Genomic DNA, 27,733 nt, shown 5'->3' with positions numbered 1-27,733 from the left:
AATAAACCCATACAGAAGGAAGGCAATGGCGTTTTCATAGTATTGTGCGATTTATTTCAGGTTTAGGACTATGACTATCAAATATCCCACCTACCCATCAGTTCTTTGTATTAGATCCTCTATCTTTATGGATGTGATTCAATATGTGTTACTCCTACAGTTTTGACACCATCTGTTCATCTACCTGAAAAGCTGACTGCCAGTCTTTGTGCATGAGTTTATTCATTCACATAATAATTGATCATTGGGAAAAAAAACAATCCTGGTAACTAGTTCCTTGGTCCAGCACTTAGCACATAAGGATGGATAAAAAGCTGCTTGTGAAAAGTTAGTTCACCTTTGTAGAGAATATGGACTCGTGTAACATTTGGCCCAATCACTCCCATGAAGCTAGCTTCTGGAAGTATAGATGCTATTATCTAATCAAGTCTTCAAACACTCCTGGAAACAGTTGGAATATGGATCCTCTCACTCCTCTGGTATTTGATTAGCCACTTAAAAACCTTCATAAATGATCTATTCAAAAATCCAACTGGCCCATTTATATGGCAGCCAAAATCCCCAGTGCTTCTCAGTACTCATCACTTAGCTCAAGCTCCATGTGAGGGTCTAGAGGCTGTCCTTGCTTCATGTTTTCTAGAGCTTCAGCAGTAACCACCCTCTTCAGTCCTTCCAACTCTCAGGATGTGCTTTCTGTGGCAAATTCTACATCTAGATTTTGTGCTTTGTTCTCTGGGATGTTTTTTAAGAGTCATACAGCAGCAGGTTTTAGCAAAAGAAAAGAAAATTGCTCTCTTTTTTTTTTCTTCTTAACCTTCCAGTTCTTTTTAAAAGGAATTTGTCTCATTCTTTTTAAAAATGTCTACCTGTTGTACCTGGGGTATCTTCAAAGCTTTTTTAAGAGATAGTTCTGTGGTTGCCTAAATTCTCTTAATCCTTACATCTTCTCATGGTGAAGGATATAGGGCAATTTACAAAACAGTAGTGGTCAAGTGCCGGAAATATGAGTGGGTTCAGTTTGGCTTAGACTAGAGGTGAGAATCTTTACCCACTGCAGGCAATGGACAGTATAGGTAGTTGCAGGAACAAATATTAAGCACAGCCATAGAGAGAACCAGGCATAGTAAGGATGTAGATCAAAGCCCATTAGTCCAAGGATGAGATTCCAAATGAATTGGAGAAAGAGAGCTTCTGGCCAGGGACATAGGTCCAAACTTCAGGAAGATGAGCATGGTGCTTCTAAGCTTCACTGTGTAGAATCAGCCTTGGGGAAGGAACGCTGAAAAGAAGCAGCCTCACATCTAGAGACAGAATCCAGGCAATCACATGGGCAAGCTGTCCCCTTGGGTGAGCTAGGAATAAAGGCCATCCTTGTAAGGAGGGTAGTTGCCCCAGTCTGGCTGGGCACAAAATCACGAGCCACTCACAGCTTTATAGATTCAAACAGCAATTCTTTATTCCCAAACTCACACCAACACCTTACAAACACGTTCTGAGCAAAATCCACGTTCTCTGCCCAAATACTCTCGGAATCCCATGAGAACTCAATGGGGAACTACAGGAGCGGGCACTCCTGAGGCAGCAGGATACGCCCTATTCCCAGCAGGGTACACCTTAAACCTGGAACCGCCCTAAACCCAAGGGGAGCCCTAAACCCGGATTCGCCCTGGTCCTTGAGCAAGGTCACCTCACATGCAATGTCACTGCAAAATGTCCAAGGCAAGTCCATTTCCACGAGTCCTTCCTCTCAGCAACATGGGGTACGCTGGCAAGGAAATTGTCATACCTACTTGGCTAATGGCTCTCAGCAGGTAGTATGAAAGGGTGGAAGAAGAGAAGGCAGCAGGAACGGAAGGGGTAGATTAGGAAGAGAATTGAGCTAAGTAGTTACCTGCCACAGTGTTTATTTAAAATTAAATATAGACAGCTAAAATTGAATTTTTAACATTTACTTCCTCAGTCACACTAATCATATTTCCTGTACTTCAGTAGCCTCATGCAATCAGTGGCTATTGCCTTAGTGAGGTCAGAGATATAACATTTATATGAATTTTCATTAAAGAAAATTTTACAGGACAGTGCTAAGACGGTCACCAGTATGACCATCTGGTGTTAAAGCCAAAATGGTTTTTCATTCTTGAAAGAACCAGGTGTTTAAGTCAGCAGTTTGCTGTTATAACCAAAAAACCTGACAAGAACAGCTTTAGAAAAGGAAAAGTTTATTTGGTAAACATGGTTTCAGAGGTCTCAGTCCATAGACTGTTGACTGCATTGCTCTGGACCCAAGATAAGGCAAGAACATCATGGGAGAAAAGTACAAAGGAAAAAAGCAACTCAGAAAATGGCCCCCAGGATTCAGAGAGAGAGTGTTATGCTCAGCAGGGACAAAATATATACCCCAAAGGCACATCCCTTCTGACCCACCTTTTCCAGTCTCAACTTATCTACCTGTAGCTACCACCCAGTTAATCCATTCAACTGGATTAACACACTGATTAGGTTAAGACTTTCTCAAACCTAATTATTTCACCTCCAAACTTTCTACATTGTCAAACACATAAGCTTTGGAGGATACCCCATTTCTAAACCATAATACCTTAAAAGAGAATGAAATTTTTTAGAATGGTGATAAGAAAAGATGGTGAGTGAGCCTTAAAAAGCAGAAGAGAATTGTTGAAAAATATGGAATACTATAGAGCCTTTCTTAGCTAGGGCAAAGAAGATGGTCTAGAGATTAAAGATGCAAACGAAGGAGAGGCTGCGCTTGGGGACTGGTAGCATGGGAGAGGAATCTGTCAGGGCTCTGAGAGTTACTTTGGAGCTCTGTGAGAGGTTGACAGCAATATATCTAAAGCATCACATGGGGGAGGTGAACATGGTCAGAGATCTGTAGTTCCTGACTTGAAATGCCTTAAATGCACCATTCAAAATATGAAAGTAAGAAACAACAACCCCCAGACAGTTGGACAGCTAGAACATAATCTTTAAATCTGAGTGAGGTCCACCTACAATTTATTAAAATGTGGTTCTAATGATTTCCATCCCTTTGACCTTAGAGTTTTATGCTTATGAGCATAATTAATATGTGACTGCTGCTGTAATCTAACTGAATCTTTTAGGCCTTTCACCCTCTTGATCTTGCTATCCAACCACAACCAAGGTTTTTTTTTGTTTGTTTTTTTTTTTTTTAAACATATAAAATGTCCATTTTCCTGTCTTCTGTGTTTTTTGTAGAAGCCAGATTTTGGAAAACACTGAGTAGGTAAAATACTCAATGAGACTGAATTGGGTGGCAAATTATGTGCAGATTGAGAATAGTTCTCAAAAGAGCTATTTGTATTTCTAAAACTCTGAGAGCATTGTATGGCAACATTGTGCTGTGGTAGTGTACAAGTATTAGAAAAAGGTACCCTTTATCCAAGCTTAGAAAGCTGAGTTCTCCGCCTGGACCTGAGTACCTGTGGGACTTCAATCTCACTTAGAGAAACATTTGCATGACAGAGGACAGTAGAATGCAGAACTTATAAAAACAGAGATATTAGTGTGAAAATAATAAAAAATGCTTTTGGCCTCTTTATCAGTTTCCCAGGCACTATCTGGGTTTTTCTTTTGTCATTGAAGCATCTAATCACCCCCTCCCTTTTGTTTGGTGAAATGAGTTTTCCTATTTCTTTCTAGGCAGAATTAATCTGAAAATCCCTGCTATTGTTTGATAGTTAATTACCTGCCTTTGGAGTCAAACAACTCTGAAGCTCAGGTGAAAGGGGGAAACACAAATGTCTTCAGAATGATACTAGAATGAGGGGCAGGAGCCAGGACACTTATTCCCTGTGATAGTGGAATCCTGGGGAGAAAGGGACTAGGATGGGGAGGCAGCCAGCCTCCGCAGATGACTCACAAACAATAGAGCTTTGGCCACATCAGTCCTTCATTTACTTTGTATTGTCTCACTGCTCTTATCCCTCTCCTCTTACCTGCCTGACATACACAGTGATGTTGCTTCCCAATCTTGAATAATTAATTGACCTTGTTAAGCTGAACTCATAATTAACAGGAACAGCAACTTTTAATTTCTACATACTTCTGCATCATAGATTCCCCCTCACCCTGAACAAAAGGGAAGTTGAAACCCAACATATCCAAGGGAACTATGTGATATAATGCTGCCTTACTTTGAAAGGGAAGATTTCTGTCTCTCCAGACTCATCCCTGAAAACAAGGCACCACATCCTCCTGGCTCTACAAGGCTCCTGGAGAGCTGGGAAGACCTTTGCTCTGACAATTTTCATTCAGTCTGGCTAAGTCTCTGGTGGAAGGAAACATCACTATCTCATTCAGAATAGACAGAGTCACCTTGTGAGTATACTTTCATTTCCTGAGTTTCAGTAGTCTGGTGACAAGCAGAGGAGAACACTTGCCATCCCAAACTGCTTCCCAATGGCCTCTTTACTTCCTGCCCTGTTTAAGAAGTAGATGAAAATGCACATTTATTTGGTCTGGTCATACGACTCTGCATCTAAATTTGGTACAATTTTGAAAAGGTAGGGAAATTAAATTCAACTACAAAATTAAAGTGCTCCTTAAAGCACCCTGGAGAATGGCAAAGAAGTAGGGCATTTACCTGCAATTAATTTACACAATTTAGACAGCATGCAGATGAGGCGACTCAGCTCTACCTGGTGAGTTTTTAAATTTCTTGAAGCAGCTACTGACAATGAAGGGACGTTTATCAGAAAGCCGAGACCAAGGCTAATGTTTCAATAAACCCACTTAGATCTTTCTTCTAAGCCAAACAGGACAGTGTACATAAATACTAAAACAATCAGTGAAATGCTATAGTAAAAGTCATACTGGTTTAATTTATGGCATTTCCTGTGCCTTCTGGTATGTTGAGGAGGGCTTATCCCTCATGTTTTCTAAGCAGTTTGAGAAATTTGGCATCTGCCTTCAGGTGCCTCCCGGTCAGAACAGTAAATAAAATAAGGTTCCTCTATCCAAGTCCTTCAGGCCACTTATGGTTCTAACAAAGAGAAAGTTCAGGTGACCCTTACTACCTCACAACACTTACATAACTCTGCAGCAACAGCTCTCCAGGTATGCAGTTAGGGCTCCCTAAGGACATTCTATAAGCAATCACCAAATGCCTACCCTTTTAGTGGTTTTCCTCGGGGAATCTGAGCTGCCTCTGAGCTATCTCAGATTCCAATACTAGAGGCTGGAAAAAAGTATCTCAGTTTCCTTCTGGATCTTGATTCCTTCTGCTGCTTCCAAGTGAGACAGGCTATCACTTTACTTGGGGAAAGGACAAACATCAGATCCTGAATTTACAAGATATATTCCTACAGCCTCCCATTGCTGTATCAGAGATGCAGAACTATTCAAACTGAACTTGAAGAAAACATTCTTATTTAAGGGTCATATGAGGTCTTTTATTGGACTCCTTTTGATGGAAAATTCTAGAATGTGTCTTCATTTATCATATCCTCAAAGGTTTCAGCATGTTTCCCATGGGACATGTACACAGGGATATCCAAGGGACCATCATTGATCCCAGGACTATTACTACTACAGAAAGACTCTTGGATAAGCAAAAGACTGACACAGGCCACCCTTCTTTAGAAAGCTAAAATACTTAGCTCCATGGGCTGGCAAAGCTCTCAGTCCATCTATGTTTGAATTGACGATTGTCAGATGACACCTTTAAATTCTGTTCAACAGAATGTTTTAAGCCACAACAGTTACTATTATGGTATTATGTAAAAATGTGGTAGTGTAACCGATGTGATTCTGCAATCTTTGTAATGTTTTGAATAACCAATAAAAAAAAAATAAAATTTCAATGCTTCCACTTCAAAAAAAAAAAAGAATGTTTTAAGCCAGGTGCTATGAGCACAAGAGTCAGACTGAGTTACTGTCCTATTTAGTAGAGGCAACCACAGTACTTGTAAGGAGCAGTCTTATAAGTTAGCAAGGATTAGAATGATTATGCATTAAATGTGATGAGTACACTGAGAGGGAGTAAATGAATTTGTCTATAGGATAAAACAGAACTACAAGGTTATATTGCATGAGGGTGTTAATTGTGAGTTGTGAGTTTTGGGCACTCTGGGGAAGATGTGACATCCCAGACTGGAGCAATAGCATGTGCAGAGCTTGAAAATCTGACTGTATGTTATCATTGGAGGAGGAGTGGAAATGCTACAGGAATCACAGCACAGGAAGGAAGAAGTCTCAGGAGGAAAAAGACATAACTAATCCTCATTGGATCTATGTCCCTTGCATGGTTAAGACATAAAGGGCAAGGATTGCCATAGAGCTTTATACCAGTTAAGTCAATTTTTGAAAGCACTAAATGTTTGTTTACAATTGTAGTTACAATCATGACTTTTTCACCATAGCCTGATAAAAATAATATTCTTTGTATTCTAGCAAATTTAGTACATAATATTGGGTTTTGCTGTGTCATCATGATGATTATGCCAAAGAGGATGAGTTTTGCTGTGTCGTCATGATGATTATGCCCAAGAGGATAAGTGACAGCCACAGGAAGGGACTCCTAAACCTTACGTCCCAGTAGCCACCTTCTCCTCTTACCTGAGAGACATTACACAGATGAGGGAAGATGCAATGTTTCAGATGTCTGCCTTCAGATGTCACCATTTAGAGCTATATTAAGACATATTCCTATTGGATGTGGTCTGTGGTAAATTATTGTCTAGCATTGGTAGGAAATCTCACTGGTGTCTATTGGAGTCCAGCTCCATGATACAATGCTTTGAGAGTTGTCAGAGATCCACATTTTGCTTTTGGTCTTCATGTTATTTGAGAAGGAATTTATTGATTTAAAATTAGGACAGTTTAATTTGGTGGCATGTTTTCTTTATGTCTCAATTATATATTCATGTCTTTGTGGTAAACTCAGCTGGTGGGGGATTAAGAATTCAAAATAGAGGATTTTCTCTTGGCAAGTAGTGCTTTCTACTGTGATTAATTGGAAGTCTGCACAATGAACCCGGCATTGGCTCCATTGGGGATTGAATAGCTTATTTGAAAAGAAGTAAATTTCGGGATTTAGGAGTCTTGGGTTCCAGTCTGAATTTTGATAATAATTACCTGGGAAAATGACCTACTTCTTTAAACTATCCTGAATAAACATACTTTGTAGAAATGTTTCAATATATCCCTTAATCTGATTTGGAGAAAGGTGCCCAATGGATGCAAGGAAGCAAAGCATTACTGTATATTAACATCTTTCAGTTTTGTAATCATTTACTAGTGATAAAGGTTTGCAGGATCTTTCTTCTGTTTGTCCTCGTCTAGCTTCTTTAATCAGAGCCAATCCTTTGTACCGATAATCCATACACAGGTTGCTACTGACAGGAGTCCCTGTGCCCAAGAGTTTGCTTGAATTACATCTGTTTTCCCCAGCCTGAACTCCCCTAAAGTTTTCCTGGTTTTCTGAGGTCTGACTTTGTGATGTCCTGTAGCTCTGTCTCCGCCATGCCCTTACTTCTCATCAATCTGCTTGCACATGTTTTATGGTGGTTTTATAGGCCTAAAGCCTGGGCTTTAGAGAGGGGGCTTCTGACCTCATATTGTCCCTTATTGTAAAGGTACACGTTAGCCAAGCTCTTTATTCCAATTGAGGAAAGGAAGATCAGAAATTGAGATTATTTTTCTCTCACATATACATAGGCTATGATGTGTCCTATACTAAAATAAGGTTGGAAGAGATATGAAGACAAATAAGACTGGTGGCTGTGATCTGGATATATAATGGGGTTGGGGACAGCAATAAAAGGACAAAAGGGGAGCTGCTAGGATGCAGCCATTCATGGGAATCCTGGGGCTAAGAGAGATGACTGCCCTAAATTTGGGAGCAAGGATTCCCTATCTCAGAAGGTAAAAAGTCTTTTGAAATAAATAATCTGGCATTTCAGCTCCAAATTATTAAAGTAAAAATGAAATAAGTGAACTGTTCACATCCACTTTACTACTCTCACTCATTCTTTCTGAACCTGCAGCCAATGTAGTCTTTCAAACATGATGGACCCTCCAGGTCTTTTCCTTACTTAGCTCAAGAGAGCCAGTTCTTATCAAGCAGTTGATTAGCCCAGGGGTCTGAATCCAGGGAACCTCCTTTCTTGACTCCTGTCATGTCCCTGACTAATTATTTTTTGTCTTAGTTTATTTTACTATTCTTGCTCTCTCTGGTCACAGACCCATTTATATATATTGCCTCTCTTCCTGAAATTCTTTTCCTCTTTTCATTCAACTCACCCTGTTTATCCTTCACACATTATCTCAAATGCCTCTTCCATAGAAAGCCTTTCCCAGACCTGCTGACTTGGGTTAACCCCTGCACTCTACCTCTTCCAAGAGCTAAAGCTGTGTCCTTGCTGGTTCCTGCCATAGGGAAAATTGTGCATCTGTTTGTGTGATTAATAGATTATTATATATACTTTCCTGAGGGAAGGAGATATATCTCCTCTGTATTCTATACCCAGAGCCTGGAACTTATTAGGAGTTCAGGGACTATTTTTTGGGTAATGAATTAATCTATAAAATTTCTTTTAAAAATAATTAAAGTTGTTCACTGTGTTTTTGTTCAGTAATGATTGTAGTAGACTGGAAAATGGCCAAGCAAAGATAGAAGATCCTAATCCCAAAGACATAAGAATAGGCCTTGTATGAGAGTGTCTTTGCAGATGTAATTAAATTGCAAGTTTAAGATGAGATTATTTTGGACCCTAAATACAGTCCCATGTGTACTCTGAGAGTTACTGGCGGTTTGCTAGAGACATACACAGAAGAGAAGGCAAATGAATATTTAATAATTTTGATCTTGAAGATTGGAGTGATGTGGCCATGAACCAAAGGATGTCAGCAGCCACCAAAAGCTGGAGGAATCATGGCAAAGAATTTTCTCTGTGGCTTCCAGTGGAAGCATTGATGCCTTGATTTCAGTTCAGTGGAAGTGATTTGGACCTATGGCCTCCAAAACTATGGAAGAATAGAGATCTGTTGTTTGAAACATAAAATCTGTAGAAATTTGTTATAGCACCAACATAAAACTTACACATACACTGATTTTAATATTTCACATCCTTTATGGCTGAAAGCAGAGAAAACCCTGGTATTCTTAATCTCCCAGAAATTTACATTTGTCTCTGTGACAGACTCATCTTTGGAGCAAACTGATTTTCTTTACATTCAGCCCTTCATATCTTTGAGTTCCTCAGTTCCATATCCATAAATTTCACCAACCCTGCATCATAAAAGATGGAGTGTATGACTTCACAGGCCAGGCCTGTATAAACAAGGCAGCTTTCAACCTTCATCACTTAGATTGCTTGCTCTAGGAAAGTGATCAGCATATTAGAGCCTTTGAGTCAAATCCCACTCTATTTTGTTAGGACTTGTAAGCTAGGATTGTTTATTTTATATATTTTTAGAATATGGTTAAAAAAAGAAGACGAGTATGTTAGAGACTTGATATAGCCAACAATGCTGAAAATAGTTGCTCTCTAGCCATTTATATAAAAAAAAATTGCAGCTTCTGTTCTGGCAATTCCAACTGCCTTGCTTTGAGGACATTCAAATAACCCTGGGGAGACCCACAGAAAGGAACTGAAGCCTCCCTCTAAGAGTCACAGGGAACTTACCAGCCATGAGGGAACCACCAAGAAAGCACAGCCCTCCAGCCCGCGTTAGGCCTTCGCCACGTCACAGGCTCATCTGACATTGGCTTGTTTTCCCAGGAAAGATGCTAGCTGTAACTGCCAGGCCACACCACTTCCCAAGAAGTGACTCACCGTAGTCATTAAAACAATGAATGATTATTGCTGTATTTATTCTTTAAAAAATATCTATCGTAGAAAAAAATTTCATTTGTCTCTATTATGTATAGACTTGTCTTGTCATTATTCTCTAAACCACACATATATATATATATATATATATATATATATATATATATATATATATATAGTGGAATACTATTTACATAGCATTTACATTGAAGTAGATATTATAAATAATCTAGAGATGATTTTCAGTATGTGGGAGAATATATGCAGGTTCTATGCAAATACTGACATTTTACATAAGGGACTTCAGTATCTGTGGATTTTGGTATCCTAAGGGGTCTTATCTTCAGATTCTGAGTGATGACTGGCCTTACATAGGCCAGCCCCTGGCATTGGTCTGACCCATCCAAAACATATTGCCTCTTTCCTACCCTCCCTCCACCTCACCGTGATGTTCATGGACTACACCAATGAGCTCCTAGCTCAGAGTCCTGTGGATCTCTTGCTGGTTCCTGTACCCCAGTCCTTGAATTTCTCTCTTTTTCCTTAAGGTTTTGACAGGGCAGGGACCTTCTTGATCACCTGTGTAAAATAGAGTTCCCTCCTTGCTTATCACTCCCTAGCACTTTCTTCCTTTATTTGTCTTCATAACACAGATATTCTATGGGAATAATATACATTTTGAGTTAAGGGGTATAATCAGTTTTATTCCCACTGAACATTCACTCCTGGAGAGAGTAGACACTTGGCCAGCTTTGTTTTCTCTTGCTTCCAACTGTTTGGAAACAGTAGGATCACAATAAGTACTTATCCAATAAATAAATGGATGAAAACAAAGCCTACATTAAATAAACATTATCATTTTTATTTCAGTTTTTTTCTTCTGTTTCTTTGATAAAGTGAAAGAATATGAATTTTGGTATCATTTCTATCCAAATAATTTGGTCAATCCAGTCTCAGACCCAGAGACATTAAGCTGAATTTGGCACAATGGATTGTCTTAGCAAGGTGACAAAGGGGACTGGTATTCTAGATTAAAGGGGGGAAAAACACATAGCAGGAAGGAGTTAGGAGTCCTAGTACCAGTGGCTCAATGAAAAACGTAGGAGCTACTGGAGAGCACCATGGCCTGGAGAGCTGGAGAGTTCCAGGTCTCTGTTGCCCATGAACTACAAACTATGGAAGAAATGGAAAAGCAGGAAGGTTTTGAACTGGGAAACTACATAAGTAGTTTCAGAAGGACTTTGGGCATCAGAATGGAGGATAGATTAGAGAGGTAGTTTTGAGGTAGGGAGACATAGGAAATGAGAACACAGTATAAATGCATATTCCCTCTGTTCCTCTCTGATCAAAGTGCTTGCAAATAGCAGCTGATAAGTGGCTGGAGGATGTGCACCCAGGAAGGGCAGGCAGGGTCTGGCAGCCACATGCTCCCAGTCTTCCCAGACGGTCCTATTCCAAGGAGACATGTGTTCTTCTCAATGTATGGTTTGGTAATTTTCAAAGTAAATTAAATGTAATGTTTATAACTTTGTAAAAGATTTAAGTTTGTACATCTACAAATGAGGAAAAAAAAACTGTGCCAGATTTTCTTTCAGTTTGGAATTCTAAGAAGATAGCATTTGGATTATTGAGATGAAATGACGTCATCGAGAGGAGATGAGGATTGTGTGAACAAAGGACAAAGCTTTAAATAAGTTAGGATAAATACTGGAGGAGGGGCACTCCAATGGGAGAAAATATTTGGAAGTAGAAAAGAGAACAAGTCCAGAGACTACTAAACATGAGATGTTGCAATATACCTCTTATCACCCATTCTTGCTGCCTGCCTTGAAATCTTCAAAGAAATTTTCTAGAATGAAAGGAATGATAGGAACTTCTCCCCCAACTGCCTGGACCTGAAGTACTCATAAAGGGACCTTGTGTAGATGGATTTGGGAATCACAAGATAACTAGCCTGGTCGAGCTAAGGGCCAGATGAAAGTCAGATTTGGAACATTTCTTGCGTCAAATCCTAAATTACATTCATACTCCATAGTAGGAACTGTGTCAAATAAGGTGAGCAGACTTGTTCTATGCTTCTAATTATAGTGAGATTTTCATCTCCCTGAGCTTGCTGCTTTTGTGTTGTTCATATGAAAGACACGAAATAAAGGCATAAATGAGAGCTGGTCACCTAAGTGGGTCAACCCAGACTTACTCCAAACTCTCCTACTTTGTTTTAAACTCCTTTATAAAGAGTTATTAGCTTTTGTCCTTCATTGTGACACACTAAGACACAGTAGCCACTTCCTCCCTCTCTTCAGGAAGACAAGTTTTCAGCCTGGTTGGTACTGACCAACCATATTTGAGACACTGCTTTTACCTTTTTTTGAAGTTCACATGACAAATGATTTTCCATGTCCAAAGCTTCCTTAAATTTAGAGTAAGGTTAGTCCTATAGGTGATGGTTGATGCACCCTTGGGGCATATCAAGGAGGCCAGCCTTGGGCACTCAGAGGAGGAGCTTGACAGTTGAACATAGGAGATAAACTGAGTCAGAGTGATCATCATCTCTACTTCCACACACACAGAAACTCTTACCTTACCTTTTAGCAAAGGCCTTGGGTAAAGCAATAAGCATCTGTCAAGTAAATCTTTCATTTGTTCACCAAATATTTACTGAGCTCCTACTAAAATCAAGCATTGTACTAAATTTAGGGTAGAACACAAACACCCAGCCTACTTCCAAAGAAATAATATGCAACTGGGTGATAAGACAAGTAAATAATTCATTTTAGTATAAGGAAAGAGTTGGGACCAGTACCAGTTGGGTGTAGGTGCTCTGATAGTGTGCAAGAGAGGACCCTGCCTGTGGAGACCTTTATGAACCTCAGGACATATTCAAAAGGAAGCTCACCCAGAGGAGGTCAACCATCCCACATAAGAGCTAGGAAGAGCAAGGAGGCGTGAGAGGTGAGACCCCAAGAGGTGAGGAGAAGCCAGAGGGACCTTGTGTCTCAGGCTGTGGACTTTGGAATTTTCCTTAAGGGCAAAAGGAACCCAATTTAGTAAAGAGCGAATCTTATTCAGGGCTTCTCACACAGTTTTGAAAAGAGGACATAAGAGAGCAAGGCAAAGACAAGAAGGCCCCTCAATGGTGAGTCACCCTATCCATCCAGCCTCACCTAAGCAGCTGCCCAGAACTGCCCTGGGTAAAGAGGACTTGATGTCAAAACTCATCTATGCTATATTTTCAGCTCCATCCAATTTAAGTTGCTAGATGAATTTGCACTGTGGTCACAGTGATCACCTTATTTAGAAGACAAGCCATCAGCGTGGAGCGAATATGCATTGTTCTTTCTGAAATGGGTTGTTTTTCATTTGCTCTTACCAGCAATTTATTTTTCTTTATTGCTGCTGAGATTTTTTTTGTCTTCTGACTATTATATTTTTTCATCTTTTCCTTTTTCTTTTTCATAGTGTTTTGTTTCACTCTCCTGGAAGTGTTCTTTCCAATTGTCCATTCTCTGATGTGTCCCTGGGACAATTCTTCACTCTGACCTTCTGCCCTTGGTACCCTGACTTCTTTTGCTTGTGTGCACTCTCTTTTTCATATTTCTCAGAATTTTCTTTCTTCCCTCTACTTTTGCTTTCTCTCCTTCCCCTTTTCCTCTTCTCAGGTTCCCTTGGTGTTTACCCTCAGTTTTATTCTCTCAGCACATAGCTCTGCAGCCTTCTGTTCCTTCCCATCCCACTGCCAAGGCTCTCACAGCACCTCTGACCTGTGCAGTAGGCTGGTCCTTCTCTCAATGACCCCCAGGTTTTGCCTCCAACACTCAGGTCACATAACCTTTATGAAGAGGATCAGATGATCAGATGGCCTTTTATTTATTTATTTTATGTTTTGTTTCACTTAATAAACACATCTTGAAATTGAGCTGTGGTTTTATTCACAATGTATCATTTCCCTGGGGAGCCTACCTCCAACCCCAGAGGAATTATTTTTCTTTCTCAGTGCATGGAGAGAAGGCAGTATATTTAGATTTCTTTGTTGAGACTCAAATATGTGGCGTCTGTGTGCATTGTTCCTAAAGCAATGCGTGTGGTTATGTGAGAGTATGTGTATGTTTTTGTGGGGAGTTGGTGGGTACCTGTTTATGGAGAATGTATTTGTGAGTTTGTCAGGTGAGGTTTCTATTTTAATGAACCAAAAGTAATTCACAGCTGGGTGTGGGCATACTAGACAAGTGGTACTCATTCAGAATGAATTTGAAGACCATACAGGGTAAAGGTACTCACCCTGGGCTGGGGTGACTTCAGAAGTGGGGTCACTCTGAAAGGACTGAAACAATACTCTACTTGATTCTCCACCGTCATCTGCTTTGGCCTGGTCACAGGCCAGATGTCAGCAGGAGGAGATTTCTTGGTGTAGAGCAGAGGACTCAGCACAAAAGTGTGAACTGAGCCCAGGAGTCTGCTAGCCCCACTATGCCCAGAGGCCTCTTCTCTTCCATGCTGAGACCCAGTGTGGCAAAATGACTATGGGGTACACTTGGCTGATCTGGTCAAAGGGGATTATAAGTATAACTTCTCGTCTCAGAACTATTAAAGGCAACTGCAGGCAAACAGTAGCAGGCAGACTTTTATCATACAAAGATATCAGTATTTATAGCTATATCTTATTTAAATCCTATTATGTAGAAACCAGAAACTAGATGAAGCTCTTTATGTATACTATCTCATTTAATATTCAGAACAGTCTTGAGCAATAGATGTTCTCATTATCCTTACTTGGGAAAAGAGAAAACCAGCTATCCTGGGTAAGGTTACACATTAGTAAATGGCAGAGTGAGAGTCCGACTTCAGACTGCCTCACTATACACAGCTCACCTCAGGTACTAACTTCCCTTTGTGAGCAAAGGGTCAGGGTTAATCTCGCTCAGAGGACTGGATTCCAATTAGGAATGGGCTGTGCAAGAGCAGGCATGGGCTCAAATCAGTTCAGAGCCAGGAGCTGCCTCAGAGGCCATCTAGCCAGTGATTTTAACCTCCACTGCGCATTGTAGCTGCTTGGACTAGTGTTAAAAACCACCATGTTGATCTTCCCCAGAGATCTTCATTCCATTTTAGGGGGAAAAGTCCATAATATCATTATTTTTTAAAACCCCTGTGTGCTTTTATTGTTCACTCCTGTTGAGAACCACTGTTCTAATATTACAGATGGGAAAACATGAAATGCAAGAGGTTAACTGGCTCTTAATCCAACCTCACACCACTGCTTAAAGGAAGTAGTGAAGACTAACCCCAGTTCTCCTGGCTCTCGTCCAGGGTTCTTTTCCTTGCACCTGATTAAAGACAGATCTTCTCTTTGTATGGGAAGAAACACAAAACAACATGGTAGGTGATATTTTAAGCTAAGAAACAGTTATACTAGAATAATAGCTGTACAATCAGTTGCCTTTAATTTTTTCATGTGTAAGATGAGGACAAAAATAAATCCTATCTGGCAGGTTGTTGTGAGTTGACAGTATAAAATGATAACATATAACAGTGTCATAATCCAGCCCAGTATATAATAAATTATTTTCTTTTTTTCTTCTTCTCTTTTTCTGGATTATTTTTCTTCCTTCCTCATTCTCTGCACCCTCCCCAACCCTTCTTTTCTTCTTTCTTATACTCTATGGAGAGTACATTTCACCCCATTCTCATGAGCTCAGGTGGCAATCATCCATTAATATAAACTTTGGATTTTTTGAAGTACTATATGAGTAAAGAGAACATTATTTTATAACACTATAAACTCATGGAAGATAGCATGTGTCATTCAGGTCTACCCTGACTAAACAGACATCACCTGCAGGTGGCTCACTGAATGTTTATGAAGAGCATACCTGATGGTTTGTTTGTCCCAGTTATAATCAGCCTGTGAGCGCAGTGCTGCCATTTTGCTCATCTAGCATTTTATCACTAACAGGGGACTTTATGTTTTGCATCCCCAAATTCTTTTTATCTTATCACCAAAGTAGATGCCATGACATTTTTAATGCTGACACCCCAATGGATGAGTGTTAGCATTTATCTTATGAAGAAGTTTCTAAGTTTTTCCCATATGGTACAAATTTTATTAGACAAAATATTTTATTTTTTCTATCATTGGTTTCAATTCCATTGTAGCTTCCATTGAAAAAGGAAGCCATGATAGAGTGGAATTTATGCTCTTGTTACATGATATTTAAGGATCCACCCATGTCCATGACCTCTCCTACTGTGATTTCTCATTTATGATAGCCACCTCTTTATATCCAACACTAGTAAACCGGTATCTGTAAGAACCTAATGGAATCATCTCTTGAAAATGCCTCAGTATATCTCATATTAAACAGATCATCTCACCTCACTGTGCCTCTCTTACCACCCAATTCTGCTTGCTTCTGTATTAGCAATCTTGAAGGATGACACAACTATATACTCCATGTTCTGGATAGAGACCTAGAGGTCATCCTTGATTGCTTCCTTTCTGTAGCAGCACTTTTTAAGTCTTCTGATCCCGTAGATATCTCTTACTTGTACATAACTTTTCATCTTTACTGTTACTGACTTCGTTCAGGCATTTATCCCACTTTACCTCATTTTACCTGATTTTTCCTGATTCACTGTTTCTGTCCTCCATCCTGCATCCTTGGTGCAGTGGTAATAACAACAACAACAACAACAACAAACGTCAATTGAGTATTTACCATGTATGTGGTAAGTAATAAGCTTACCTTATAAAATCCCATTCAAATCTCCTAACAACTTTCAGCATTAGATAATACTATCATATCTGTATTTTTTAGATGAGGAAATGGAGGCTTAGAGGGTTGAAAATCTTGTTCAAGATTCTCCAAATGGAAGATGGGGCTTGAATCCTTATGTGCTATTAAGAAGAGCTCAACAGTGGGTCTGTTTCCTTGGTAGGGAACTTAACTCTTCCCCTATTTTCTCAAAAGCATCCTCCTGCTAAGTGCTTCTTTCTTGCAGAGAAGTGTTTATTTATTTATTTTCTTCCTTTTATTTCTTTTTGGGTTTCCCTGTCTCCTCAGTGATGTTGATTTCATTGCATTTCCATAATATTTCATGCTTTAATTTAATTTATTTAGTGCTATTGTACAGTGCCCTGAGCACCTCAGAAGAAGTGAGAGTTTTATAAATAAAATTATTATTACAGCTGCTCTGATAGCAGCCCCTGAGCTATTTAATGGATATATCAATTACTCTCAATGTTGAAAATTTTCACCTAAAGCCCTTTATGGCCCAAGTTTTCCTTGCCTTTTGCTACTTTATCCTGCTTGTGGTTTAGGCACAGTTTTATAGCATTTCTCTTTACTCTCCCTATCAGGAGTGCATAGACAGTACCCCAGCAAAAATTTCTTGTAATGAATTTTGAAGAGCATGATCTAGTTTCCTTAACCTTTCCGAGTCCCCGAAGTTCTGAATCCCATTTGCTAGACCTATAATATCAGTCTTGCAATGACTCAGCCATTCTTGCCCACCTTATGCTAAATAAGATCTGATTCTGGTCTCTGACAGAAATCTCTCCCAGGATGAATTGATTAAAAAACTATTTGGCAATGAAGGTTTCAGAATTTGAAACTACAAGGATTATGCAGACGAAATTTTGTAAGAGTCTTCACAGCAAGTGAATCTCAAACAAAAGGAGTAGGGTGAGAATCTCCCTGGTTCTGACCATCACTTTAAGCATCAGGCTACTTTTGGGATTCTGCCTTCAGATTCACAATCTCATAGCATTTCACTAGCAAGAATGTGAGACTGCTGCTCTCTTATATTTATAGAGTTTCAATAACATACTTAAGAATTGACAGCACAAACTAATAGTCAAGCTGGCATTATTCTTTGGACCTATTCTAACTTGAGCTATTCCATTTGACCTTCCATCTTCCACTTCCCTCATGGCATATTTATATTTCATTCTACTTTTCTGCTTCCTTGTTCCATTTTTTTCCATTCTATTTTACTCCTTCCTATTCATTCATTCAGTAAACATTAAACACTTGCTATATAGCAATGATATTACTGATTCCTTACAATGTTGAGCAAGACTGATATTTTTCCTTACTCCTTTTGGAACTTGAATTCTTCATTTCCTCTCCTACTTTCGTCTTGACGGTCTCCTTTTTAAGCATCTCTTCTCTTCATAATTTATAGTTATATTAAGGATTTCTGAAGAAGTTTCATCATTAACAGGGAGCAATACACTGTGCTGTCTCTATTTATTTTTAAGAAAACAAATGGGAGTAGCCAATCTGTCCATTACAAATGAATTCATTCCCATTGAAGCAGTGCTATCACGTACCTTGCCTGAGGCTTCTTCGGTTATGAGCAACATATTGGCTTCAGTTGTCTCTACTTTTACTCAGCTACTCTGGGAGCCTTAGATGGAGAAAAGACAAAATAACTCAACATAATTTATTGTACATACATAGTCATGCATAGTTTCAATACTAGAAAACACAAAGAGCTTTTCCAGGTGGATATTCACAACTCTCTTCCCTGGATAGGTAGAGATTCTAGCCAAAAAGAATCTCAAATGAACTATGGCCTAGATACCTACACAGAAATAAATAGACAGTATTAAGACTGTTTGACCACCAAAGGGAAGAATAACCTTCAATGAAAAAATGACTAACCAGAAATATTCTAATAGCTATAAAGGAAGCAGTGTGGAGAACCATATAATGAAATTCAGTATTCTTGAAGCTCAGAAATGCTTTGCAATCCACGTAGTAATCAGAGAGAACCTAAGGAACTTTGCATTCCTAGACCTTGTCTTCTCAGAAGCTTTAATTAGTCAGTGACATTTTCCATCCCTACTAAGTGCAAACCACTGTTCAAGAGGCTACTCATGATGAATAGCTGGACTCTGCTGCTATTCTCATTCCATGACATGTTAGGCCAGTACTACTCATCAGATATTGTCTTTCTGGAATATACCTAAAGAGCTCCAATTCCAATTCTCATCCTCACCTCCCTTTTCTCCAAATATAGTATGAACTTTGATGGTTTCTGGTATAAATAAGGATTATCCTGGGGCTGCTAATTGAAGGCTAGTTTGGTCCATTTGCCCCTACTCTATTGAGTATCTCATAGCACTTTCATTGTAATTCTGTTTTAGTCCTTTAATAAAAATGGCCAGCAAGCCCACGAGATAACAAAATAGGAATCAATGGGACCTGCAATTGTCTGCATGCCAGATTCTCTTGTCAGCCTGGTCTCCAATCCATCCTGCCAACTCACCCTCCTTTGGGACTGAGACGTTTGAAAACAGTGAAGCAGCCTCATCTCCCAGGCAGTGTTTTTCTCCATCATTTGCTTTATTAAATATTGATTTTCTGTTGCATTATTAAACCTTAAGTCCAGAGCATAAATTCTAGGCTGATACTTTAATCTGGCTCTCCTCTTTTTTTTTCCTCTCCTTTTTTTTCTATTTTAGCTTTTAGAACTGATTTTCAGGCCAATTCTCCTGGGGAATCTTTAAGTCAACTCAAGGCCAGAGAGAAACCTGCCTGCAGGAAAGGGAGGAGACTAGAGATGAGAAGTAGTTTATCTTGCCAATGCACTGCAGAAACAACTGCTTGTCTGAAGGAAACCCTCACTTTAAACTTGTCCCAGACACAGAAACTTTTCTTGTTGGGATTCAGATGATCATGCAGGGAAGATGCTTTAGATTCACATCTCAAAAATTATTGAGTAAGCAAATTTTATGCTGAATTGATTTTAGAATTGCGTATTATGGAGCTTCAAATATTATCTAATCCTTTGTTCATCCACAGCCCCTCTTTTCTTCTGGTCCCTATTATTACTAGGATTTGAGTCAGAGATTATAATCATAGAAGCCTTTGATGTTTTGCTTACTCAGGGCCTCTGGCTCCATATTTCCATTTCTTCTCTCCCTGGTCTGGTCACCTGTAGCAAATCCAATGCAGAATGGAGCCCTGACACTTCACAAAATTCTTTCTGATAGATTCAGATATCTTAAAAATAGTTAGACAAGCCAGAGTGAAATCTTGGTTGAATTCCCAATTCTAGATAACTTCCCAGACCAACACTCCTTGACCTAAAGTTTGGTAGAGGTGACAATTCAGAAGATAGGAAGCAGAAGGTATTATACTTTTGTCTTTGACAGTAACAAATAGGAGAAAAATGGGGGTTAATATTTATGGAGTTGCTCAAATAGGCGCGGGGCATGTTGCTGTTTGCACAAATGTTATTAGTCATTCGTACTTCTCTGCCTGGACTTCAGTCTATCCCATATTTCTCTCTGTGACTATTACATCCTGTTCTCTAGAAATCAGGTGTTAGGAAATTGTTCCAGAACCTGGCTGAAACTATGCTTAGAAGAAGGATAAGGAATGACTTTGATCCATTCTTAACTCTGGGATAGAGAGAGCGTGGTACTAATTCAGGCTGGTCATAGACACTTGTCAGAGCAAACACTTATATGCCAAGGTCCAAGGGTTGAAATAGCCTACGCAGCATATCAGATGCGTTGAACAGATGTTTCTTGGGGAATATTGACAGAGACTATGAAAGTCCAGGTAAAAGAATCTCAATTCCATTTTCATCAACATGCCACATGTCACTAATACCCTTGGGCCTGCAAGAAATAAGAGATGTTATTTTGAAGATCATGGGAATTTCAAATTATATATCTTCTTATGATCCCATTTCCAAAACTTTAATTCTCTGTGTAGTAGGTACATAGGTAGATAGATAATGCTTATGGGTCATTTGAACACTCTGTATTGATGGGCAGCTAAGTTCCTACTCATGTAGATCTTGCTTCCTTTAGAAATACACTAATACACATGCACAAACATACACACACACACACATACACACATACACACACACACACACACACACACACACACACACACTCACATACCCCCCAAACCTATTTATCTCATATATCTATCTCTTGACTATATGTTTTAGAATCATATAGAATACACTGAATTCTTTCAGGTAATAAAAATCATTTGGCTTTTAGTTAGAAATTATGAATTTTAATCTTTTTATCTATGTATATATCTACCGATGATAGGACAAAATGACTGAATATTGGCAGTTGCATATGTTTCCATGGAATATTTAATTTCTCTGAATTTTTGCACTCTTATTTGTATAACCAGTCATCAGTTTATTGTGAGGGGGATTGAAATTAGGTAAAATACCCACCATTAGAAAGCATTCAATCTTTTCTCTAATTCATTTCAGCAAATATTTGCTAAACACCTTTTTATGTCAAGTATTATAGCAAATGTTGAGAATAGAAAAATGAGTGGTAAATGGTCCCTGACCTCAGGTTGGGGATTACAATATTTGAAAATGTCTATTATGTTCCTGAAGTCTTCTTTTTCCCTTGACTAAATACAGCAAGTATCACCCATATCTATCATTGTGTTCACCTCATTATATTGCAAGTGTCTCTTAACCCAAAAGATGTAACGTTTTTGAGTGTGAGTATTCTTCACTGAATGTCAGATCTTTTTATATCTAATACTTCCTCTTTCTTTTTATGTTAGATTCTAGTGTCTTCACTTGCTTCTTCAGATGCTAGATGATTTTTTTTTTCTCCAGGCCAACAGAATCTTAGAGTTCAAGAAAGCATGTACACTGATTGTCACCTAGTCACCTCTGCAAGTGTTTTCTCTGACTTTTTGCCTTCTATCTTAGTCCATTTAAGCAGGCAAAACAGAATACATAATCTGGGTGGCCTACAAACAACAGACTTTTTTTATCACAGTTCTGGTGCTGAGAAGTGCAAGGTCAAGTCATCAACAGATTCTGTTCTGATTAGAGACCACTTCTTTATTCAGAGATGGCACTTTCTCTCTCTAAACGCACTTGGTGGAAGGAATGTAAATCTCTCTCAGCTGTTTTTATAAAAGCACTAATTCTTTTTATTAGGGCTCTGCCCTCAGGACTAGATCACTTCCTAAAGACATTGATAGTTAGGACTTCTACATTTGAATTTTAGAGAGACATAGACAATCCCTTCATTTCATTGCCCTTCCATTTACTTCTAATACTTCTGTCTTCCTTTTGTTTTCTTCATTTTTCCACTATCCAGTCTTCATCATGGGTAGATATCCATTTGAATTACAAGAATTCACTTAAATATTTTAAAGATTTTTATTGTAACAATGAGACAGATTAGTGGAAGAAAATACAGGAAGAACAGGACTCTCTATAAGAAGGAAACTTCCTTCAGTGACTCTTTCTGTGTTTCTCTTGCTATTTGGTCTCCTTGTTGCATTTCCTATGCATAAGAAAATTGCTGAAATAAGTGCAAAAGTGTTTCTTTTGGTGGAGTCTTGAATCTCTTAGTTGAGTTTCTCTGATCTCCACCGAACCCTCACCTAAGTGGCCTTGATCTGCCTCATAGATGATTTGATAGACTGTAGAAAACTGAGTTGTTTTTTGTGCTTTAAGTCCAAATTAGCAGAAAATCAAGCATTCTGTCTTCATTTGAATTAAGTGACCACTTTTGGACCAATCAGCTATTGCTGGGGTGAGCACAGAGATCATTTGATATATGATACTACCTGTCTTTATTTAGGGTTCTACTAATTGAGAGTTGATAAAGTATTAAAACAGATCTCATACAGAGTAATATTGTAATCTCCACAAGGTCAAAAACAAAATGATCTGTTCAAACCTTCTCTACTTCTCCTCTGGTTCTTCTCATCTTCCTTACACCTTTTCTAGATATATCTACTACCAGGAATATGTAGACAAATGATCAGAAAATGTGTTCAGGGCATTCAAGCCTTCTCTTCAAATGACAGGACTTCAGGAAAGTGTGTTCAATGGCTAGAAATAACCCTCATTTGAAGTACTATGGCCTATGCAGAATGAGACTATTAAGAGCTACTGAAATGTCAATAATTAAAAGCAGGAACAATTATTAGCATGGCCAGCCGTATTCCATGCCAACTCCTAATTCTCCCCAGCATGTAGCCTCACAAGATATATAATTTCCTATTTGTGCAGAGTGGGCGACTCCAGGTCGAATAGGAATATTGCAAATGGGTTGAAGACCCAGGGTCTTCAGGCTATTTCTGTCTCAAGTTATTTTGATTTTTCCATTTGATGCTGTCAGAAACTCAGGAACTGATCATTTGTGCTGGAAATAGCACAACTTCTGCCCTTTGTTTCGATCGCTTTTGTCATGTGTGATTGGTGAATTTGATTGTTGGCCACAGAAAATTGCATTTGTGTCAAGAGCATTCTGAACAGATCAATGTAGGAGGAAACCAGGCAGGATCAATTGTAATACCAAAGGACTAGTATAAAAAGCCATGCAACTCACATGCTGTCATGTAATTCTCAGTGTCTGAGCACTGCACAGGTTCTCCCCCACGATTCATTAGCTAACCCTCACAGTACCCTAAGAGGTCAGTTAATGTCTGATGCTAGACATCCAGAAGAGAGGGAAATAATACTACATCCACCTAACTTTTGTTACACAAAAGCAACGTGTAATAACACAGATAATTATTATAAGTGCCTCCATATATTTTTCCAGGTGCTGCTTATGTTCTCTACATGCATTTGTAATTTAAACTTCAAAAGAAGCTTATGAGTTAAATCCCCTTATCATTTCCATTGTATGATTAATGAATCAAACCTAGAAAGATTAACTAATCTGTTTGATTGTCTGTGAGTGCATAGTTCTGTTCTGACTCCAAATGTCATGCTTTTAACTATCTCTATCTGTTCCCTTTGTATTTCTAAATCACAAAGCTGTATGCAATATGAACAAAAATTAGGATTGCTGCCCCAATTCTTGTTATTTTATGGAGTTCACCAGAAGTATAGTAGACCAAGCAGTTTCTCCTCTCCACAAAGGATCCCTAGAGTTCTTGGAGGATAGTTATTTAAATTAGTACATCTGTAATATTTGTATGTATCTGACTCTGTAAAGTGGTTTCCACATCCTTTATCATAACCAGTTTATGAAGTAAGTAGGGCAAGTATTATCAATTCAATTTTCTAAGTGAAGAAAGTAACACTCACTAAATATGACTCATGCCCAAAAGTGTAGAATGAAAATAAAATGAGAAGTCAGCCCCCCAGCTATAGAATTTCTCTTCTATCCGCAGTCTTGTCCTTATGTAAAATAGAGCATTGACTTTTAAGGATATCACCCACTAAACAGAAATAACCTTTCTCTTAAGCTGTGAACTTTTTCTACTTTTTTGAATGTCATTCTTAAAGAATAAATACAAACAAACAAAAAGCCGTTCATAATTATTTAGCTCCAAAGTTTGTCATACAATCTTTGGGTTTATGCCATCTTATGAACATGTTTGGTCCTACATTAGCCTCTAATAGAATTTCTTCAATAAAGGAAAGCAGTGAAAACAGGCCTTAACTGGCTGCTACAAGATCAAATTATGACTGAATGATAGTTAATGATTCAGTTTCAAAATGTTTTATTTGCAAAATAAAATTACAAAAAAAAAAACAATGTTTACCAGTGGCTTCCTACATTCTAGGATCATCAACTAGGCTCTTAGTAGCTTTGGTAAGTCATTTTCCTTCTCTGAGTCTCAACTATGTCATCTGAAAAATAGGCATAATAATAACATTTCTCCTCCTTTTAAAAGGAGTAATTTTAAAAATAAAATCACATCATAGATGAGTGCTGATTTGTAAACAAATGAATCCCTGTGCTGAGGTGATATATTGTTTTAGGCACTCAAAAATGTTTGCAGTGGATTGGTAAAGTGAAATGCACCTTTCTATCTGAAATAGAGGTAACAGAAAATGATGCTAAAAAGATTCAAGTGGATTCGTGAACTCAGGTGTGTTGGCAGAGGGACAGGCCAAGTGGAAAGTCACTGTGTCCTACTCTCTCCTCTCTCTTGTAGAGAGATGGCTGCCTTTGGCAGGATTTAGCTACTCATCTCTGCTCAGTCATCCTCTTGGAACTGCATACTCTGAGTGGTGTGATTTCTGTGGCAGTTTCTTCATTCTCTTCTGTGTCTGGCAATGACTTTTTGAAATATTATTTTTTCTTCCTCGACGGCTGGGCTGTATAATTGATGGCCTCTCTAGGTTGCTGGAGTCGTGCATTTAAACCACGATTGCCTTGGCTCCAGTGCCTCAGAGTTCATTACTTTTTGAAAAGCTTCACGTCTGTTTGTGTTCAGATTATTGTTGCTCTGGAGAGGAAGGTTATTGTCAGGCAGGAAGAGGAGTGTGGAGCAGAATTCATGATAATCAAATTCTCTTCTCTTCTTAGATGAATATTTCTGGGTAACAAGACGACACATTTATCTGATATGGCTGTTCTGAACCAAGGGACCAAGGACCTTCACTTTTTCCCTACAGCATGCTTCGGGGTGTTCAGGAACATTGAAACTTGGGGTGGGGGAGGCTGCTGCTTTGCAAATAGAGTGGATAATAAAGTTTCCCAGCTCTGGTATTAGATCATGATTTAGTTGGAAGTACATACACTTAAGATTTTTAATTAGAGGTTTGGGACATGCCTGGTTCCAAGTAAAGGTGTGGGTGGAGGGCGCATGTCCTATGCACTTCAGCTTATGATATTCTCTCAATTCCACAAGGCCTACCCTATCATTCTCAGCCCTCATCTCTCTGTCAGCTAACACAGTCCACTCACACAAATATCATGTTCGTTCATACATACCCTGTTTTTTACCATAAGCATAAGAACCTCAAATTGGAAAAACCCAACCAGCTTCATCTCAATTAGAAACTGATGAGAACATAGTCTACCTGGATGATGAAGAATTAATCCTCTGGTTTTTCAGAGAGGGAGATTCAGAGACCACCTTGTCTCGAGTTGTTGTGGAAGATGTAACAAAAAATTTTAATTGAGATTCTCCCATACTTGTCAGCATGAAAACAAAAATCTTGTTTGGTAAAATGAAAATTAACCACATGTTTTGAAAATCTACCCTTAGACATTCCCACACCCCACACCATTCAATCTCAAGGATGTTTATGCCCTCCTCCTTGAACTTTCAGAGGTCTTAATTTTTATCATGATTGCAGTATTCTTTACAGTATTTTGTAATTATCTATCCTGTAGCTATTCCTCTTACTCTCAATTTATTCATTTAACATAGGAACCAGGTTTTCTTGTTTGTTTTATTTCTGTATCATCACCATTTAATGTGGTTCCAAAATATGCTTGACACCACAGAAAGCCCAAATGAATGAATTTACAAAAGATTTTTTTATATATAAACATATTCCAAATGTGTGTGTGTGTGTGTGTGTGTGTGTGTAGAAAATAATGTGTCTTATATTGAAATGAACTTGCTCATTCATTTGTCCCTGGGAAACACATATAGCTTCTCATACCCAAGAGAGAGTAGTCAGGTACAGTGCCTCAAGTGGGGCTATTTGCACCAGGATGGGTAATTTTTTTTAAAAGTAGGCAATTTTAAGAGATGGATTTGGAGCATATTGGCCAGTCGCAGATATAGAATTAACTTCCAAGAAGAAAAGAGAAAAAATATATTTTAGACTTTTCATTTCTATAGGAGACAAAACACTTTTAAGTGGAAGACAGGTTCTCCTCCTTTTGCAATATAATGAGTAGAAGATATTGTCACCTTCTTTGATTTGAAGGGTGTAGCACTGGGTTATTCAAGTACCTAAAGATGCCAGGCATATGCTGGAGTTTAACAAATAATAAAAATTTGAGAAATTGTTTTTAATACTTTTCAAATAGTACACTGCAGGAAGAGGTTCCTCCCAGATATATTTGACTTGTGGTATTTTACCTGTATATCATTGAGGACTCTGAGAGTGGAGAGAGATTTCTGCTTCTCTGAATTTTGGTCAAGGATATATGTCTGAAGTTTTTTTTTCATTATTGCTTTGTTACTTAAACTTCTCCTTGATGCATTCTAGGAGAATGCTAGATTGTGTGGATTTTAACAGCCTAAAGCTCTGCAAACTGGAGGTGATTATCAGAATTTTAAATGCTGTGACATTTTGCTGCCAAAAAGTAATTGATTTATTAGAGACATTACAATACATGCATGATTCAACATAAGAGGTTCCTTTGAACTTGTTCAGTACCAAATCCTCTGGGAGACTATTTGCTTTCAGTACCATGGACAGAAACTCTCTTTCATTCAGATTCAGTTGGCCTTATACAAGTAAATATTATAGCTCAGCAGTAGCACTCCAATCCAGTGGCCACAGTAGGATCCAATTTAATGGTTACAACAATTCCAACTGATGGTTACCAGAATATTAATACATTGTTTTGCATTTATGTTTCCACAAAATGGAACAGGGGAACAGGATCAGATGACTTTATAATATATTATTATTATCATTGTTATCATTACTGTTGCTAAAAATAAGGTTATTATTTCACAACAAATCAGATAAAATATGGAACATTTCAGAAGACATTGGAAGTTTTCCTAACGAGCATCTCCTTAGTAAAGCCATACTTCAAACACTAAGCAGGAAGCCATAATTGAGTTCAGTGATTCCACACCTGAGCAGTGAACCAAACAGAATAACAAAATGCCTTAAGCTAATGAAAATCTTGTTGTTGAAAACAATGAAGCCCCAATGGGGCATGTGGTAGAATACTGGGAGCATTAGGATCTCTGTCTGCCAAAATAGCTTGACTAATATCCTTATCCTGACGAGGTAAACCTATAGTTCATTCCCAAGTGCTTTAGGCAATTGGTCAAAACCTTTGAAATAGAGACACAATCTTAATCTAGGGTGCTGTTTGCTTTCTTATTCGGTGATTATTGATTACAAACGTTCCAAAGCAACTTTATTCCTCTTCACACAAATAACAATAGAAATGGAAATAGATGATAGAGTAATTCATGAGCTTTGCTGAATAACTCACACTAAATTAGATGATG

At 38.6% G+C, this 27,733-nt stretch overlaps 1 protein-coding gene across 5 annotated transcripts in view; it reads left to right on the top strand.

Annotated features, from left to right (window-relative positions):
* Ntm (neurotrimin) overlaps positions 1–27,733 on the top strand; it is a 403,982-nt gene that overhangs the window by 229,046 nt on the left and 147,203 nt on the right. The gene's annotated exons all lie outside the window — the stretch shown is intronic.

This window comes from Callospermophilus lateralis, chromosome 2, assembly GCF_048772815.1.
Source record: "Callospermophilus lateralis isolate mCalLat2 chromosome 2, mCalLat2.hap1, whole genome shotgun sequence".
Taxonomy (NCBI): Eukaryota; Metazoa; Chordata; class Mammalia; order Rodentia; family Sciuridae; genus Callospermophilus; species Callospermophilus lateralis.
Note: the sequence above shows the minus strand (reverse complement) of the source record. Positions and strands in the feature narration are given on the sequence as shown.